General features: G+C 39.9%; 1 long non-coding RNA gene across 1 annotated transcript in view; it reads left to right on the forward strand.

Moving 5' to 3' along the window:
• LOC137637772 (uncharacterized) overlaps window positions 1-20,917 on the forward strand; it is a 102,850-nt gene that overhangs the window by 37,446 nt on the left and 44,487 nt on the right. Inside the window, exon 2 of the long non-coding RNA XR_011043795.1 lies at window positions 1,945-2,108. This is a non-coding gene — a long non-coding RNA (uncharacterized lncRNA). The remainder of the gene's footprint in view (window positions 1-1,944; window positions 2,109-20,917) is intronic.

A 20,917-nucleotide genomic window follows, 5' to 3' on the forward strand; every position in this document is an offset into this window, starting at 1 on the left:
GTTAGACAGGTTCGAACCACTTCAATCAGCCTCCCTGAAAGATCTCACCTTTAAGACTCTTTTCCTGATATGCTTAACCACAGCTAAAAGAGTCAGTGAGATTCATGCCTTCAGCAAGAACATCGGATTTTCATCCGAAACGGCTACATGTTCTACATCTTGGTTTTCTAGCCAAACACGAGCTGCCTTCTCGGCCTTGACCAATATCGTTCGTTATTCCAAACTTATCGTATGGTTGGAAATGAACTAGAAAGAGTATTATGTCCTGTAAGAGCTCTTAAGTTCTATTTTAAAAACCTTTACGAGGCCCGTCTGAAGCTTTATGGTGTTCAGTTAAGAATTCATCTTTGCCTATGTCAGAGAATTCTTTATCCTATTATTTTCAGACTGTTAATACGAGAAGCTCATTCCCTTCTGAATGAGGAAGACCAAGCTTGGCTGAAGGTAAGGACACACGAAGTTAGAGCTGTCACAACTTCCGTGACCTTTTAATAAAATAGATCTCTGCAAAATATTTTCGACGCAACCTTTTGGAAAAGCTAATCAGTGTTCGCGTCTTTTATCTTAAGAATGTCCAGTCTCTTTACGAGAACTGCTACACTCTGGGACCATTCGTAGCAACGAGTGCAGTAGTGGTGGGGGCTCCACCACTACAATTCCCTAATTCCAGAACCTTTTTAATCTTTCTCTTGAAATATTTCTGGGTTGTCCGGAAGGCTAAGAAGCCTTCCGCATCCTGGTTGATTTGGCGGGTGGTCAAATTCTTTCTTGAGAAGCGCCTAGATTAGAGGTTGTGATGAGGTCCTTTAGTATGGGTTGCAGCCCTTCATACTTCAGCACCTAGGAGTCGCTCAGCATCCTAAGACGATCGCTAGGCTCAGTAAGGAAGACGTACTTAAAAAGGCAGAGTAATGGTTCAAGTCGACTTCCTTACCAGGTACTTATTTATTTTATGTTTGTTATTTTGAATAACGGCTAAAATAAGATACGGGATACTTAGCTTCTTTGTTAACATGTATGCTGGTCTCCACCCACCACCCTGGGTGTGAATCAGCTACATGATCATCGGGTAAGATTAATATTGAAAAATGTTATTTTCATTAGTAAAATAAATTTTTGAATATACTTACCCGATGATCATGAATTTAAGGACCCGCCCTTCCTCCCCATAGAGAACCAGTGGACCGAGGAGAAAATTGAGTTCTTGTTGACAAGAAGTACTTGAGTACCTACTCACAGATGGCGCTGTTGTGTACACCCCCACCTGTATAGCGATCGCTGGCGTATCCCGACCGTAGATTTCTGTCGGGCAACAGAGTTGACAGCTACATGATCATCGGGTAAGTATATTCAAAAATTTATTTTACTAATGAAAATAACATATTTGGAAGCTCTTAATTGGTTGAAAAAGCTAGACAAAGGTTACATCATATAATAAATAAAACAGCTGCCAAAAGCGAATGCAAACAATGCATGCTCCGTAGCCCATTATCCATCTCATAAAAGTAAAGAATTGACTTAGACAATATAATGGTATGGTGTTCACATCAAGTCCAAAGGTCACAAAGGTTTCTCCCATAGGAATTTTGTTGTTATACAATGCATTGTGTGTAAAAATGTCTGATCATCTTTTTTCTCTCTGCATGCTTAATTTTGGGTATAGTATAAATGCTGAAACCTGATTGGTTAATTTGTTTCAAGACTATTCCATCAACTGATATTTTGGAATTGAGCCATCTATTTAGGAAGCTGGCTTAGATGATGGTTTTCCTGGTGCAGACATGTCATATTTGCAGGTTTTATTGTTTTTAGTGTATTGAAAGTATTTATAAAGATTATAACAGAACTTTATAGCATGTGCATAGTTTTCTTTATTAAGATTTACTGCTTCCTATAAGTGTTTAGTGTCCAAAGTTTGACTCAGCCCTTTTTTTTTTTTTTTAGGAAGATGGATATCTGGGGTATTGCAGTCTTAAAACCTAAGACAAAATGCAAGAATGATTATGTTATGAGCAATTACAAAGGATCTTTTCTCTGTGAGTCAAAGAATCTTCTTGTTCTTCATGCAGTTGTTCCCCAACCTTCTACATCGGCAGTTTCCATATAAGGTAAGTGAGCTGGCTACAACAAAAATTTGTTTATTTTTTATGGGGTTAGGAATTTCATGGTATCGTAGTTGAGGTTAGAGAAGAGGGGATTAATATTAATTAATGAGGGTGCGACCCCTTAGGTTACGTTTGGTGGATGTGGTTAGGTTAGATACCTTTCCTTATTTTACGTTCTTTTTCCCCCACCAAAAGTTTAGCTGCTTCTTAAGGGAGGTTAGGGAAGGGGTGAGTAGGTCACAGTGGGGCGAAGCCCTCCAAAGTTGGTAAGTAGGACCTGTCCCCCTAGCTTAGGTTAAGTGGATGTAAATATGTTTGACAGCTACCTTCATTTTATTAATTTTGTTTATCCCCCACCCAAATCCCTAAAATCTGGCCATGATTAAAACTGTAGTATTACCGAATTGGTTCTTATACTTGATGCAAACCTTTGACTTTAAATACGAGTATGAGTTTAGCAAAGTTTGGCAGGTAGGGCCCACTCACCTGAGAAGCAGCACTACCTTCACTTTTACTTCGGTTGTAGTGGTTTACTAGTGTACTCTTCCCCACGTACTACGTGGCACTACTTTCACTTTGATGGCTATGGTGGTGCACTGATGTACTGATGTACTCTTTCCCACGTACTGCACAGCATTACCTTCACTTTGACTTCGGCTGTGGCGATTTGCTGAACAGGTGTTAGAGACCCGCTCTAGCTCGATAGCTTCTTGTAATGTTTGCATCCTCAGCATCCTTGTGAGTTAAGGAGGGGGAATTTGGGGAAGCCCTTAGGTCTACCTGTTAAGTCATCAGGAGACATTGTCTGGTTTTCCCTGATCCTAATTTGGGTGGAGAGTCATGGGCATTAATCATATGTTTATGTGTTCAGTCTCCAGGGCATTATCACAGTCCCTTGCCTCTGCCATTTATTAGCAATATTTAAGTGGAATACCTCCAGAGATAAAAAAAAAAAAAAACCAGTCACTGTCCAATTCATATTTCACAGCTGAAAGTACCTCTCATCAACTCTTGCAGTACAATTTCATCACTATAAGGTCCTAGATAGTTGGTTAGCCAGGGAACCAGCTAAAGAGTTATTGAGTCCTTTGACTAGTCAGATAACATTACGTTGGATCCCTCTCTCTGGTTACGGGGCATTTTTCTTTTGCCTACACATGCACCGAATAGTCTGGCCTACTCTCTCCACATTCTCCAATGCCCTCTTACACCTGACAACACTGAGTTTTAAATATTAAACTTAGCCGGTGAATATATAATAGCTGACGTCTCTGACAGCTCGACAGATTCCAAAAACTCGCGAGCGATCGCCATGAAGGTTGCGGGTGTGCCCACCAGCGCCGACTATCGGCCAGATACCGCATATACAGTGAACCCTCGCTACTTCGCGGTTCGACCATCGCAGATTCACCACTTCGCGGATTTTTTTCATAACCCATGTATATACATATATCGCGTATTTTCCGGAAATATCGAAAATATCGCGATGTGACCGATGGTGCGAGATTGGAGAAAGTAAGGAAAATTGAATCATGATTGATTTTCAATATATATGAAACTTTGAGGAGCAACAAAGATATCATTTGTTAGAGAGAGAGAGAGAGAGGTAAGGAATGAGAGGTAGTGAAAAGTAGCCCACAGAGAGAGAGAGAGAGAGATAGAGGTAGAGAGAGAGGGAGAGAGAGAGAGAGAGAGAGAGAGAGAGAGAGAGAGAGAGAGAGAGAGAGAGAGAGAGAGAGAGGGGGTTTAAATGTAATAAACAAAAAAATTTGATAGGTTATAACACATTGGTGCTTATGTAATATCAACTGTATACTGTAGACGGTTTGAATAAGTTAAGAAATGGTATAAATGATACTTTGTTAGTGTATTCGTACACACTCAAGAGCGGCAGCTAGATGACAGCTGATCTAATCACAGCCAAAAGTAAAAAAAAAAAAGAAGTCAACAATACTCGATTTTTAAAACACACCCGAAATTTAAAAACAAAAGTACACGCTTTCTTAATGTGCAATTAACTATTTAAATAGTGGCAATTTTCTAGAATAAAATGATATTTCCCAAAAAATAGTGGTTTGCTGATGAAATCGGATGCCGTATTTTTAGCTATGATTGAAATGGATGTAGACTCGGCCTAATTATTTCGTTTCGTATTTAATTGACACTAAGAAAACTAATTTTAGTTTCTTCATCTAAATGTAAGTATTGTATAACACGAAGAGAGAGAGAGAGAGAGAGAGAGAGAGAGAGAGAGAGAGAGAGAGAGAGAGAGAGAGAGAGAGAGAATCAGCTGTTGTACTCAAATGGCGTGTTTTTGTTTTGTGAGAATTTCATCGCCACGACTTTAACAACAACATACTGTACTGAACTTTACAGTATTTTACAGACTACTGTAATATGATAAAGTAAAATATTTGTAATCTATTTTATATGAAATGGGGCTATTTTTTTTTTGTTTAAAATTAGCATTTACGTATGTAAAACAACTCTCTCTCTCTCTCTCTCTCTCTCTCTCTCTCTCTCTCTCTCTCTCTCTCTCTCTCTCTCTCTCTCTCTCTCTCTCTCGTAGATTGTTTTCTTGCTTTGCTACGTATGTATGATTTTATATAGATACGGTAAATAATATTTGTAATAACATATCTTATTAAAGCTTTTACTGTAATATCATTATTTATCACTTTCATCATGCGCGTTAAATTCCTTAGTTTGTTTACTGAGCGTACTTTATGACGCCGTCGTTTCAGGCGGCGTCATAAAGAAAAACATTTCATTTGGAAGTCCTAAGAAAAATTAAGTAAAACATTGGTAATAACAAAATCAACATACTGTATAATCAATATAATCGATGCAAAAACTAACCTATACACAGATGTGTAAATGTGTTTGTTTCTTCATTATAATCAGAGATAAACGTACAGTAAACAAAACATTAGTTGCCATTTTTTATTGTGCTTTTTGGCGTGTTTAGGAAACGCATGATATAAAGTCGCCCTTATTTGTGCCTGTTTTAGTTTAGGGTACGTTAGTACATGCATTAAGTGTTCTGTACATTAAAGGGTAGTTTGTTAACAGTACTACGTACAAGGGAAGGTTTTAAAAGTCTGAATATACATGTTAAATAAATAGGTAAATATGGTGTCACTACTTCGCGGATTTTCACCTATCGCGGCCGGGTCTGGAACCTATCTACCGCGATAAACGAGGGTTCACTGTATTTCCGTTTTATTCGATATATATGTTTACTGATTTTTGCATGTGTGTTTCATTTTGTACTAATGTGATTACATTATACGACTCATTTCGCAATTATAACCTTTTGATGTAAGGGAGAATTGTGTGCTTCAGGTAGAAATCAGTTTTATTCATGCCTAATGTGAAATTATTGAAAAATACGATATCAGTGAAGTAAGTGCAAAAAACATGTTCTGTGTTGCGGAGGGTTCGTTTGTTCGTGCTTGTCGCTCCCCTAGTCCGAGACCTCTTTCAGGCTCCCCTGCACCAGGGAGAAGTAATGTCGTAGGACTTAAGGGGACGAGAGGCTTTAACCAACGTACAGACGTTCCCTCTTTGGTATCGGACGTTTCTCGTCAAGATCGCCCTTACCATAAGACGGGTGAGACTGTGTTCTCCTCGTCATCCGAAGACTTTTCGCAAAAGAAACCTTGGCGCAAGGTTTCTAGACCCTTGAAGCGAAAGTCAGTCCCTTCAGGACAGGTCCAGCATCCTGGCTGTGGCCATTGGGACAACTCTGACCCTTTGCAGTCGTCGGAAGATTGTTTCGCCTATTAAACGCAAGCGTAACACGGGGTCCGAGGGTCGCGGTAAAGGCAATGTTTTGCCAACACAGACGTTACCGTCGTCTCGGCCCGTTCCGACTCCCGTTGATCCTAAATGGGTTGTCCTGCAGGACATGCAGACTAAGCTTGCCTCCCTTATGGAGAAGTATGACGTTGAGCGGGTTCACGATGAACCTTCGATTTCGAGTCGCCGTTACGCTTAACGAGACTCTGGCGGTCAGCCGCCCAAACGAGCATTTACTCGTCCGTTTGACGTTAGTGCTGACGTTTCTTGTACTTTGAAACGTAATGTCAGTAGTTTTTCACGTCGTTCACGTGATATGGATCCTCCCTCGCTGCAGTCTCGTGTTGACTTTCAGCCGCTGCCGCAGTCTCGTGTTGACGTTCAGCCGCTGCCGCAGTCTCGTGTTGACGTTCAGCCGCTGCCGCCGCAGCCCCGACCGGACGTTCGCCGACAGGCTCAGTTGCCTCGACTTGACGTTGAGCGTCAATCACCGCAGTCGAAGGTTGTTTTGCCTGCTCAGTCTATGCAGTCAAGGCAGTTCCGACGTGACGTCGAGCGTCAATCAACTTCAGTTGTTGTTGTTGGTCAGTCACAAGGATTTCAGTCCTTTCAGCAGCGGCGTGACGTCGCTTCCTCTACTGCTACTGCTGCTCCTTTGCTTGTTGACATTGCCTGTCAAGCGTTGCCGCCGCGGCAGGTCTCTCCTTTTCATGAGACTCGGCAATTGTCAGACGAGGTTCCTTCAGATGAGGAAGTTGCTGATCCTCCTCCTACTGATATTCCTTTGGGGACTTTGTCAGACGGAGAGGAGCCTAAAGCTGCTCAGCCCTCTATGGACTTTAAAAAAATCATGCTGATTTTTAAGGATCTTTGTCCGGACCATTTTGTAACTGCTGCTCCTCGTTCGCCTTCGTCAGAGTTTACGCTAGGCCTAGCTACTTCGAAGCCGTTGTTTTCTAAGCTAGTGCTCTCTCGCTCTTCTAAGAGAGCTTTACGTTTGCTAGGCGACTGGTTGATCACCAGGAGGAGTTTGGGGGAGACAGCCTTTGCTTTCCCTCCTTTTAACTGGCTTATAGAGCAAGCGTCTGGTATGACACGGGAGAAGTTCTCGGCTTGGGAGTTCCTGCCTCTGCCCAGGGAGAATTCTCAAGCCTCATAGACTCTCCCCGTCGCCTGGCCATGAGACGCTCCAAGATTTTATGGTCGGCTTCAGAGCTAGACCATCTCCTGTTAGGAGTTTTTCGAGCGTTTGAAGTTTTTATTTGTTGGATTGGTCCCTGGGAGCCTTAAGTAAGAAGGTCTCTCCAGCTGTCAATGTATTGCTGTACAATTATGTCATGCATGAACAAGGCTATCAGGGATGGCTCCAATGATCTGACAGCCACGTTCTCTGCAGGAACAAGGCTATCAGGGATGGCTCTAATGATCTGGCAGCCACGTTCAGTGCAGGAGTACTTAAGATGTAAGTGCGCTCAATGTGTTCATTGTCAAGACAAACTTCTCGATGAAGACTACCAAATCTGTCTTGGCAGCAGTAAGGGAAGGTGACTGGATGGTCTCTCTCGACCTTCAGGATGCATACTTCCACATCCCGATTCATCCAAACTTTCAACAACATCTGAGGTTTGTGGACGGGAAAGTAATGTACCAATGTCGAGCACTGTACTTCGGCCTCATTCCTGCTCCTCTTGTTTTTACAAGGCCCTTGCAAAATGTAGCAAGCTTTCTACATTTTTTGAGGATTCAGAGCCTCCCTTTATTTTGACGACTGGCTAATCAGGGCGTCGTCATTAAATCGCTGTCTGGAGAGCCTCTAATGGACATTAGACCTAACCAAGGAGCTAGGTCTCATAGTGAACGTAGAGAAGTCGTAACTTACAGTACCCCATCCCAGACTATTCTTTATTTGGGAATGGAGATACAGTGTCTGATTTTTCGGGCCTTTTCGTCTCCCACAAGAATGGAACAAGCTCTGTTAAAAGTCCTTCACTTGCAAGAGAAAAACAGTTGCTCTGTAAGAGTTTGAACTAGCCTCGTGGGAACTCTTTCATCGCTGGAGTAGTTTATCTCTCTGGGGAGACTCAACCTATGCCCTCTCCAATTTCACCTAAACCATTGGAACAAGGAGAAGGGCTTAGAGAGTATCTCTTTCCCAATCTCCAACTCAGTCTAGACATGTCTGACTTGGTGGGACAGCAACATCAGACTTCGAGAAGGTCTTTCTCTTGCGAACAAGAACCCAAACCATGTGTTGTATTCAGATGCATCGGATTTGGGTTAGGGAGCTCCACTGGACAGTCTGAAATGCTCGGGTCTTTGATCCACGGATCAGAAGGAACTCCATTTAAGGCAAGTAACATCTCTCCTTTGGCGAGATTTGTGCAAGGAAAAATGAATGTCTTGGCGGACGGCCTCAGCAGAAGAGTACAAGTCATCTCCATGGAGTGGACGTTGCATAAGACTGTGTGCGAGAAGCTATGGATGACATAGGGTCAACCCACCATAGATCTTTTTGCGACTTCTCTGACAAAGAGGCTCTCGACTTACTGCTTTCCAGTTCCAGATCCAGAGGCAGCCCACATAGACGCTTTCCTGCTGGACTGGTCTCACCTGGACGTTTATGCCTTTCCACCTTTCAAGATCCTAAACAAGGTGCTGCAGAAGTTCACCTCTCGACCAGGTTGACATTGGTTGCTCCACTCTGGCCCGCGAGAGAGTGGTTCACAGAGGTACTTCAATGGCTGGTAGACGTTCCAAGGAGTCTGCCTTTAAGGATGGATCTCTTACGGCAGCCCCTCGTAAGGAGTCTTCATCAAAGCCTCCCAGCGCTTCGTCTGACTGCCTTCAGACTATCGAAAGACTCGCAAGAGCTCGAGGATTTTCGAAGGAGGCAGCCAGAGCGATTGCGAGGGCTAGGAGAGTATCTACCATCTAGGTCTACCAGTCGAAGTGGGAGGTCTTTAGAGACTGGTGCAAGTCATCATCCATTTCCTCTTCCAGTACCTCTGTAGCCCAAATTGCAGACTTTCTCCTGCATCTGAGAAATGTTCGCTCCCTCTCTGCTCCTACTATTAAGGGCTACAGGAGCATGTTGGCTTCTGTGTTCAGATGTAGAGGCTTAGATCTGTCCAATAATAAAGATCTCCAAGATCTCCTTAAGTCCTTCGAGACCTCTAAGGAGCGTCGTATGGCAACTCCTGGGTGGAACTTAGACGTGGTCTTAAGGTTCCTAATGTCCGTCAGGTTTGAGCCCATTACTATTCAGCCTCCCTGAAGGATCTCACCCTCAAGACGCTTTTTTTGGTGTGCTTGGCTTTGGCTAAAAGGGTCAGTGAGATCCATACCTTTAGTAAAAACATCGGCTTCTCTACAGATGAAGCCACATGTTCGCTTCAGCTTGGTTTCTTGGCCAAAAATGAACTGCCTTCTCGTCCTTGGCCTAAATCTTTTGATATACCTTGCCTATCAGAGATCGTAGGCAACGAGGTTGAAAGAGTACGGTGTCCAGTTAGAGCTCTTAAGTTCTATTTAGCTCATACCAGATCCTTACGAGGTGGATCTGAGGCCTTATGGTGCTCCGTTAAGAAGCCCTCATTGCCTATGTCTAAAAATGCTTTATCGTATTTTATTAGATTTTTAATCCGAGAGGCTCATTCTCACTTAAGTGAAAAAGATCGTTGTTTACTTAAGGTCAAGACGCACGAAGTAAGAGCGATAGCAACTTCGGTGGCTTTTAAGCAAAACAGATCTCTGGGAAGTATTATGGACGCGACCTTTTGGAGGAGCAAGTCGGTGTTCGCTTCATTTTACTTAAAAGACGTCCAGACTCTTTATGAGGACTGCTACACACTGGGTCCATTCGTTGCAGCGAGTGCAGTAGTGGGTGAGGGTTCTACCACTACATTCCCTTAATCCCAATATCCTTTTAATCTTCTCTTGAAATGTTTTTAATCTTGTCTTGGGTTGTACGGAAGGCTGAGAAGCCTTTCGCATCCTTTTTAATTTGGCGGGTGGTCAAATGTCGTTTCTTGAGAGCGCCCAGATTAAGGGTTTTGATGAGGTCCTGTTGTATGGGTGGTCGCCCTGGATATAACAGCTCCTGGGAGTCTTTCAGCATCCTGAGAGGATGGCTGGGCTTCGTGAGGAAAGCGGACTAATAAGGCAGAGTAATCGTCAGAGTCAGCTTCCTTACCAGGTACCTATATTTAATTGGGTTTTGTTATGATATAATTGTCAAAAACTCTAAGCATATACGCCTTTATTGTATTAATACTGGTCTCTACCCACCACCATGGGTGTGAATCAGCTATTATATATTCACCGGCTGAGTTTAATATTTAAAAATGATATTTTGATTATAAAATAAATTTTTGAATATACTTGCCCGGTGAATATATAAATTAAAGGCCCTCCCTTCCTCCCCGATAGAGACCTAGGGGACTGAGAAGAACTGGAGCTGTTTACAAGTATATGCGGTATCTGGCTGATAGTCGGCGCTGGTGGGCACACCCGCAACCTTCATGGCGATCGCTCGCGAGTTTTTGGAATCTGTCGAGCCGTCGGAGACGTCAGCTATTATATATTCACCGGGTAAGTATATTCAAAAATTTATTTTATAATCAAAATATCATATTACCAAACAAATTCTTCTTTGCTGAATGGGTTAACTGTTGCACTATGATTATTCAGTGACTACTTTCCTCTTGGAAGGTAAGGGTAGAAGAGACTCTTTAGCTATGGTAAGCAGCTCTTCTAGGAGAAGGACATTCTAAGTTCAAATCATTATTCGGTTATTCAGTGACTACTTTCCTCTTGGAAGGTAAGGTTAGAAGAGACTCTTAAGCTATGGTAAGCAGCTCTTCTAGGAGAAGGACATTCCAAGTTCAAATCATTATTCTCTCTCTCTCTCTCTCTCTCTCTCTCTCTCTCTCTCTCTCTCTCTCTCTCTCTCTCTCTCTCTCTCATGAAGTGTGTGAGCTTTAACTTGAATATTTAGAGCAATTTTGAACAGTATGGAAAGAAGTATTCATAAAAAAATATAATAATTATTAATAGTTTTCCTTCTAATGCAAGTAAGGTAGAAAAGATATTAGGCATATGTTAAAAATTGACAGCTGGGAGCAACGATTTTAGATTTTTATCTGTGTTGTATTGGGATCTGAGCCACTATAATATATTCCTGTATATTTTTTTGGGTGCAAAAAACAAAAACAAAATCGTGTTTTTAGATAATTAAAGCCAGAATTATGTGCTCTTGTATATTTGTGTGTGTAGAAGACGTCAAGTTTTCAGATAATCAGAGAGACATGTGTGTGTGTTCTTGTATATTTATGTGTGTAGAAGACGTCAAGTTTTCAGATAATCAGAGAGATGTGTATGTGTGTTCTTGTATATTTGTGAATGTAGAAGACATCAAGGTTTTAGATAATCTGATCCACGTGTATGTGGGTTCTTGTATATTTGTGAATGTAGAAGACATCAATATTTTAGGCAAAACCACGTGTATTTGTGTTGTTGTCTATTTGTGGGTGTAGAAGATGTCACGTTTTTAGATAATCAGAGAGACGTGTATGTGTATTCTTTTTGTATTTATGGGTGCAAAAAACATAACGTTTTTAGGTAATCAGATCCACGATTGTGTATTCTTTTTGTATTTATATATGCAAAAGACATCGTTTGTAAATAACCTCCTCATTTGTACAACTATCTTGCTTCATCTTGCGTTTCCTTTACTCTCTAATCCACAATTCTTCATTCCCTTCTACCTCACTCCCGTCCTTCCATCATTCTTCCTATCTTCCTCACTCCTCTCCTTCTATCATCTTCCCCACCCCCCTCCATCATCATCCCCCCTCCCCCGCTCTTTCCCGATCCCCAGGACGAAGAGAATAGTCGACACTCATTGAATTTGTCCTCCTGGAAAAATTCAAGTAAATCGTTTTCTCCAGGTTTCCAGAGGATTGAGGAGAACAAAAGCCTGGCTTCCACACAGGGACTTAGGGCTTGGGAGAAGGCAGGAACGACTGGAATTGCCATTGGAAAATATATTAGTTGATATTTTGCTTCTTTTCTCCTCTTTAAAATTCTCTAGATTCGGTTATTCAAATATTTTAATGAGGCAAAACGAGAGTTTTAACCCAACTTAGTAACTGGAAATTTCCCTTTAGAATTTAACTTTTTTTAAAAAGGTTTAAAGGTCACTTATGAATGGCAGAAAAGGACAGTGACAATGCCCTAGCAAGACAATGTCCTATATATTGATCATATACTTATAAGCCCAAGCCCCCCTCTCCATCCAAGCTAGGGTCAGGAAGGGCCAGGCAATGGCTGCTGATGACTCAGCAGATAGACATATAGACTCGCCCATTGTCCATCCAAGGTAGGACCATGCAGGGATAGGCAATGGCTGCTGATGACAGCAGGTGGTAGACCATCCTTAGTTCACAAGGATAGTGAGGTTGCAGATACTAAAGAAACTACCGAGTTTGAGCGGGATTCGAACCCCAGTCTAGCAAATCACGAGACTGTGACGTTTCCAATAGTGTACCACCCTTGATTAGTTTAGCTACGATAATGCCCCGAGAAACATATGGACACTGGGAATGTTACTCGTTTTTTACACTTACTTTACATTATTTATTCATTACTTCTTATATAGTTTATTTATCTCCTCATTTTCTGATCACACTTGGCTCTTTTTCATTGTTGGAGCCCTTGTGGTGTCTGCAACCTCACCATCCTTGTGGGCTAACGATGGCGTCTTTGTGAGAGCCTATTGATCTACTTGCTGACTCATCAGCAGCCATTGCCTGCTCCTCCCTGATCCTAGCTTAGGTGGAGAGGGGGCTTTGCCGCTGATCATATGTATATATGGTCAGTCTCTAGGACGTTGTCTTGTCCATTGCCTCTGCCATTCATGAGTCACCTTTAAACCAATCCATCTTGTCTTTAAAGTCTGCATGACGTAGAGAAAGACAGAGGAGGGATGGAAGATAAACGTCTGGAATGGGAAAGGGGTACGATCAGAAAGATAATAAAAACGAGAGATAAAAAAAGGAATAACTATAAGAAGGAAGAACCAAATGTCCTTCGAATGACAAAGGGTGTAATCAAGCTATTTGATTTATGAACTCGTCTAGTATCTGCAATTAAAGATATTTAGTAGACTGGGTCTCAGACAGTGGCCATTGATCAGAAGTATTTGGGAACGACAATGTTAAATGTTTTCGGTACGAAAGCCTTGCTTACTTATTCCATTTGTCATAGGAAATGTATTTCAAGCAGATCCCTTTATGATGTTCTGTTATATTTATTCGCCGCTACATAATTTGTAGTATGTAGTTTGCAGTTTTGTTTAATTTTTATTTAGTTAGATCTTTCGAAATGACTACATGGTAGTCTGTCATGAAATCTATTTTATTTTCATTATTTATAGATATATATATTTTTTTGCTGCTGCATAATTTGTAGTATGTAATTTTGTTTAGTTATTTATTTAGTTACATCTTTCGAATTGACTACATGGTAGGCTATCATTATATGTATTTTATTTTCATTATTTAAAGATATTTTTCAATTTATGAGCTGCTACGTAATTTTTAGTTTTCAGTTTCGTTTAGTTTTTTATTTAGTTAGATCTTTCGAATTGACTACAGGGGGGGCTATCATTAAATCTATTTTATTTTCATTATTTAATGATATTTTTCAATTTATGAGCTGCTACATAATTTGTAGTTTTTAGTTTCGTTTAGTTTTTTATTAGTTAAATCTTCCGAACTGAGTACACGGTAGGCTTTCATTAAATCTAGTTTATTTACATTATTTAGTTTTTTTTTCTTTTTTCATATTTTTGTGCTGCTGCCTAATTTGTTGTATGTAGGCATTGCAAGATAATTTAGTTCCAATTTTTCATCACCATCATCCTACGCCTATTGACGCAAAGGGTCTTGGTTAGATTTCGCCAGTCGTCTTTATCTTGAACTTTTAATTCAATACTTCTCCATTCATCATCTTCCACTTCACGCTTCATAGTTGTCAGACATGTAGGCCTGGGTCTTCCAACTCTTCTAGTGCCTTGTGGAGCCTAGTTAAAAGTTTGAACTACAAATTTTTATTTAATTAGATTTTCTTTCGAATTGACTAGACGCTATAATTAAATCTATTGTATTTTCATTTTTTTTTAAGAATTAGTGTTTCTTATTTATGTAATGCTTCATAATTCTTCTCTCAAGGGGTTAACTAATGGACTGTAATTCCCTGTTGGAGCCCCTGGGCTTATAACATCCTGCTTTTATCAACTATGGTTGTAGCTTTGCAAGTGATAATAATAACAATAATCTTGTAGTCTGCAAGCATTGCAGAACAATGTTTTTCCATTTTTTATTTAGCCTTTCTTTCGAATTTACTAGATGCTATTATGAAATCAATTTTCTTCATTTTTTGAAAAATAGAATTGTTTACATGTTTGAAAAGGATAGGGGGCGTCTCCTAAATTGAACGATTGCATCTATATTGCTTTTTGCTGTATCGTATTGCCTTTGCCATTCTTCATGTTTGTGTTTATATGTCCCCTTCGGTCCAGCCTCATGATTGTGTTTATATGTCCCCTTCTGTCCAGCCTCATGATAGTGTTTATATGTCCCCTTCTGTCCAGCCTCATGATTGTGTTTATATGTCCCCTTCTGTCCAGCCTCATGATTGTGTTTATATGTCCCCTTCAGTCCAGCCTCATGATTGTGTTTATATGACCCCTTCTGTCCAGCCTCCTGATTGTGTTTATATGTCCCCTTCTGTCCAGCCTCATGATTGTGTTTATATGTCCCCTTCTGTCCAGCCTCATGATTGTGTTTATATGTCCCCTTCTGTCCAGCCTCATTATTGTGTTTATATGTCCCCTTCTGTCCAGCCTCATGATTGTGTTTATATGTCCCCTTCTGTCCAGCCTCCTGATTGTGTTTATATGTCCCCTTCTGTCCAGCCTCATGATTGTGTTTATATGTCCCCTTCTGTCCAGCCTCATGATTGTGTTTATATGTCCCCTTCTGTCCAGCCTCATGATTGTGTTTATATGTCCCCTTCTGTCCAGCCTCATGATTGTGTTTATATGTCCCCTTCTGTCCAGCCTCATGATTGTGTTTATATGTCCCCTTCTGTCCAGCCTCATGATTGTGTTTATATGTCCCCTTCTGTCCAGCCTCATGATTGTGTTTATATGTCCCCTTCAGTCCAGCCTCATGATTGTGTTTATATGTCCCCTTCAGTCCAGCCTCATGTTTGTGTTTATATGTCCTCTCCAGTCCAGACTCATGATTGTGTTTATATGTCCCCTTCAGTCCAGCCTCATGATTGTGTTTATATGACCCCTTCTGTCCTCCTGCTTCGGTCCAGCCTCGATTACCTCGTCCAGCATCCTCGAGATGGAAGTCTGGTATTCATTTGTTTGATCTCTCCCCCCTGACAAAAGACGCATCTCTTTCCAGTATTGTTCATTCCAGGGCGTTCTTTTCTCTCCTTTCGTTTTTCCCAGCTTTGTGTTTTTCTTTTGATTTATTTTATGTTAAATGACGGTGCTTTAGGTTTTTCTTAATTCTTTAAGTTGAATGTTCAATAGGTTTGTTCTTCTTTCCTTCCTGCTCGTATCTTTGGAAAGACAATGCATTCTTTTATCTGTTTGAATTTCTTATTATAGTGTCTTTGATCCGTGGAAGAGAGAGAGAGAGAGAGAGAGAGAGAGAGAGAGAGAGAGAGAGAGAGAGAGACCTGGTTTATTTACATGGTTTTGAAGAGAGAGAGTGAGGCTAGTTTACTTACATGGTTTTCAAGAGAGAGAGAGAGAGAGAGAGAGAGAGAGAGAGAGAGAGAGAGAGAGAGAGAGAGAGAGACGGGCTGGTTTACTTGAATGGTTTTCAAGAGGAAGTTTTTTCCCATGGATATATAGTTTCAGGTTCTTTTATATACTCTGGATGTTTACCTCAGTTGAGCTGCTTGCTCCCATTTTTCATTGGGAAAGAACTTACATACTCTATAACTCCCCTTTTCCGTGATTTATCACAGAAAAAAAAGTTTTATGGCAGTGGTCTTGTTATTTTCTTCGCCAAAATAGAAGATTTTGCGAAGGGTATGTATTCACCCCTGTCTGTTTCTTAGGTTTATTTGTTAGCTTTTGAACAACTTTACTCAAAAACTAGTGTTACTGATTTTGACCAAACTTAGGAGTCATGTAGGTTATGACCCAAAGGTAAATCTGGAACATTTTGGGTAAATTACATTCAAGTATAAGTACGAAGCAGTACTTTGAAAATAATTGCAGTGTTAAATAAGCGGAAAATATTTTGTTAGTTTATTTTTTTTTTTTGTGAATAACATTACGCAAAAACTATTGAACCAAGTTATACGAAACTTGGTTGACATGTGGAGTATGACCCAAGGACAAATCCATTAGCTTTTAAGTAAATACATTGAAGTACAAATACACAGTGGAGTTAAGAGCAAAATAAGACTGCTCGCTTTTCTTTTGGTTGTGAACTACACTACTGAACCAATTTTAACGAAACTTGGTGGACTGGTGACGTATGACCCAAGGACTATATTGTTATATTTTGAAGAGAATACATCGAAATATAAGTACGTAGAGGAGTTAAGAGCAAAATAAGACTGATTGGCGTGGCGAAGGCATGCTCTCTACTGAGTGCCCCTCTAGTTACCTCTGGCAACGAAGTTGGAAGGAGGTTATGTTTTACCCCCTGTTTGTGTGTGTGTTTGTTCACAGCTTCCTGACCACAATTTTAATTGTAGAATAATAAAACTTGCAGTGATTAACTGTTATGTATAAAGCTGGAAATGATTAAATTTGAGAAGGTCAAGGTCGAACAAATGGTCGAGACGTAAGCTGCCGCGGTGGAGGTCTGCGCTCTACTGAGTCGTCCTCTAGTTTTGTATTTGTTTTTATTTTTGTATTTAACTAGGTTATTATTTTTTTATTCGAGGAGTCGTTTAATAATGTATGATTAGGGTGTCTCCTTACGTCCTTGGAGACTTATCACACTCTTGTGGACTTTCCCACGCCCTTATGGACTTTCTCACGTCACGCCCTTTGGGACTTTTCCACCCTGTGGGAACTTTTTATGCTCATGGGGAATTTACCACGCCCCTTGAGACTGTAGGGAACTTTCTCACGCCCCTGGAGACTGTTGGGGACTTTCCCACGCCCCTGGAGACTGTTGGGAACTTTTCCCACGCCCCTGGAGACTGTTGGGGACTCTCTCACGCCCCTGGAGACTGTTGGGGACTATCCTACGCCCCTGAAGACTGTTGGAGACTCTCTCACGCCCCTGGAGACTGTTGGGGACTTTCCCACGCCCCTGGAGACTGTTAGGGACTCTCCCATGCTTCTCTTGACTTTCCCACACCCATGGGGCTTTCCCGCACCCCTATGGATTTTCTCACGCCCATGGTGTCTCTCCCACGCACATGGATACTTCCCCACGCCAATAAATCCTTCCCTACGTCAATGGAGACTTTCCCATGCCCTTGTGGAGCTTCCTACGCTCTTGTAGACTTATCCCCATTGGGTTGCAGACTTGCAGTTATGATACACAGCATTTAATCAATCAATCAATCAACAGCATTTAATCGTTTTGCTTTTCATGGAATTAAATCATGCTCTTAATAAATAAGGATTTAACTCCACTCTCTCTCGCAAACGTCCCTGACTGGTGAATTCCAGACTGGGATTTGAGTCCCGCTCAAACTCGGTAGTTTCTTTGGTCACTGCAACCTCACCATCCATGTGAACTAATGATGGGGGGTTAGAGGAGCATATAGGTCTATCTGCAGAGTCATCAGCAGCCATTGCCTGGCCCTCCTTGGTCATAGCTTGAGTAGAGAGGGGCTTGGACCCTGATCATATGTATATATGGTCAGTCTCTAGGGCATTATCCTGCTCGATAGGGCCATGTCACTGTCCCTTGCCGCTGCCATTCATGAGCGACCTTTAAACCTTTAAACACTATATTGTTGAGTTCAATTCTCCTCGAAGGTGTAACTTACTGGTAACAGTCTTCTCAGGGATGGGGGAAGGACCCAAGGAGCTCTAATTGTAGGTAATTTGCTTCGATTATAGCACCTAGTAGGATGTTTCCCCAGACGGTATTAATTGGAGTCCATTTTGCTATCGGTTAATTAAATTTTTCATTGATATTTAGATTGTAAATGTAAATTTTGTTTATTTGAGGAGGGGGAATGAAAATTAATGGCAATGCATAGACGAGGGAAAATTCAAGGGTTGTTTAGTTGAAGATAGTTCGTTTAAGGTTTTGATTTAGCAATTAGAAACGTTTGACGAAGATCGTTTAAGGTTTTGATTTAGCAATTAGAAACTTTTGACGAAGATCGTTTAAGGTTTTGATTTAGCAATTAGAAACGTTTGACGGAGTTCATTCAAGGTTTTGATCTAGCAATTAGAAACGTTTGACGAAGATCGTTTAAGGTTTTGATTTAGCAATTAGAAACGTTTGACGAAGATCGTTTAAGGTTTTGATTTAGCAATTAGAAACGTTTGACGGAGTTCATTCAAGGTTTTGATCTAGCAATTAGAAACGTTTGACGAAGATCGTTTAAGGTTTTGATTTAGCAATTAGAAACGTTTGATGAAGCTTATTTAAGGTTTTGATCTAGCAATTAGAAACGTTTGATGAAGCTTATTTAAGGTTTTGATCTAGCAATTAGAAACGTTTGATGAAGCTTATTTAAGGTTTTGATCTAGCAATTAGAAACGTTTGACGAAGTTCATTTAAGGTTTTGGTCTAGCAATTAAAAACGGTTGACGAAATTCATTTGAGGTTTTGATCTAGCAATTAGAAACGTTGGACGAAATTCATTTGAGGTTTTGATCTAGCAATTAGAAACGTTTGGCGAAGTTTACTAGAGGTTTTGATCTAGCAATTAGAAACGTTTGGCGAAGTTTACTAGAGGTTTTGATCTAGCAATTAGAAACGTTTGGCGAAGTTTACTAGAGGTTTTGATCTAGCAATTAGAAACGTTTGGCGAAGTTTACTAGAGGTTTTGATCTAGCAATTAGAAACGTTTGACGAAATTCATTTCAGGTTTTGATCTAGCAATTAGAAACGTTTGGCGAAGTTCATTCAAGGTTTTGATCTAGCAGTTAGAAACGTTTGACGAAGTTTGTTTAAGGTTTTGATCTAGCAATTAGAAACGTTTGACGAAGTTCATTTGAGGTTTTGATCTGGCAATTAGAAACGTTTGATAAAATTCATTCGAGGGTTTGATCTAGCAATTAGAAGCGTTTGACGAAGTTCATATGATGTTTTGATCTAGCAATTAGAAACGTTTGACGAAGTTTATTTAAGGTTTTGATATAGCAATTAGGAACGTTTTACGTAATTTAAGGTTTTAGTCTACCAATTAGAAACGTTTGACGACGTTCGTTCAAGGTTTTGATATAGTAATTAGAAACGTTTGACGAAGTTCATTTAAGGTTTTGATCTAGCATTTAGAAACGTTTGCCGAAGTTCGTTCAAGGTTTTGATCTAGCAATTAGAAACGTTTGACGACTTAGTGGAAAAGGAATCCTGGAATTGATTTTGTTTACTAAAAGGACAGTAGCTATTCTGAGGAATGCTTTATTGATATATAACATTCTGAAGAATCATAGAAAAATTTTGATGATGATGGTGATATGGAAGAGCTAGGTAACATTACGTATAAAAGAGTTTAGTAAACGAAGTAATTACAGTTAAGGTTTTTAAGAGTATAAATTCAATTTTCTACTGATAAATGAATTGAATGAATTATATCCGTTATTACCATAAGTGTCTGACATATTGCTGAAAAAGGATTGTTTATTTGAATAAACAAAAATTTTAGATCAAGACTTCGATTTGAAATATTTACAAAAGCTTTTGAAAGATAAGTAAAGATGCTATACAAAATTATTATTATTATTATTATTATTATTATTATTATTATTATATTAATGATAATAATAATAAAAATAATAATAATAATTATTATTATTATTATTATTATTATTATTATTATTATTATTACTTGCTAAGCTACAACTCTAATTGGAAAAGCAGGATGCTATAGGCCCAGGAGCTCCAACAGGGAAAATAGCTCAGTGAGGAAAAGAAACAAAGAAAAATAAAATATTTTAAGAAGAGCAACAAGATTAAAATAGGTATTTCCTATATAACCTATAAAAACTTTAACAAAACAAGAGGAAGAGAAATAAGATAGAATAGTGTGCCAAGAGTATTCTACCAACTGGATATTTTCTCAAGGGAGAAAACTGAGCAATTAAATTACAGTTAGGGTTTTTAAGAGTATAAATTAAAATTCCTATTGATAAATGAATTGAATAAATGATCTATGTTATTACCATTAATGGCTAACATGTTGCTGAAAAAGGATTGTTTATTAAAAATGGAAAACAAAAATAGATTAAGACTTCGATATATGATATTTACAAAAGCAGTTGGAAGACCCAGGCCTACATGTTTGAGGACTATGAAGCAAGAAGTAGGAGATGACGAATGGAGAAGTACTGAATTAAAAGCCCAAGATGGAGACGACTAGCGAAATCTAACCGAGGCCCTTTGCGTCAATAGGAATGGGAGATGAATGGAGAAGTATTGAATTAAAAGCTCAAGTTAAAGACGACTAGCGAAATCTAACCGAGGCCCTTTGCCTCAAAAGGCGTAGGGAGAGATGTTTGAAGAATAAGTAAAGATGCTATACAGAAATATTATCATGTTTTACAAGAGTATCTTCCAACTGGATATTTTCTCTAAGGGGTTACGTAGTGTAAAGTAAGGCGACCTCGCTTCCATGGAGATCAAGAGATTTTTTTTTGGGAGATGTTTTCGCCGAACGGAAGTTTTTCCAAAGTTCAAAGGAGACTATCTAAGATTGGGCCTCGTATTTTTGTGTGTGGAGAAACATTGCCAATTTTGAAGGATGCTTCGTACGTTTACAGAGAACTTTTCTTT

Source organism: Palaemon carinicauda, chromosome 3, assembly GCF_036898095.1.
Source record: "Palaemon carinicauda isolate YSFRI2023 chromosome 3, ASM3689809v2, whole genome shotgun sequence".
NCBI classification, from domain to species: Eukaryota; Metazoa; Arthropoda; class Malacostraca; order Decapoda; family Palaemonidae; genus Palaemon; species Palaemon carinicauda.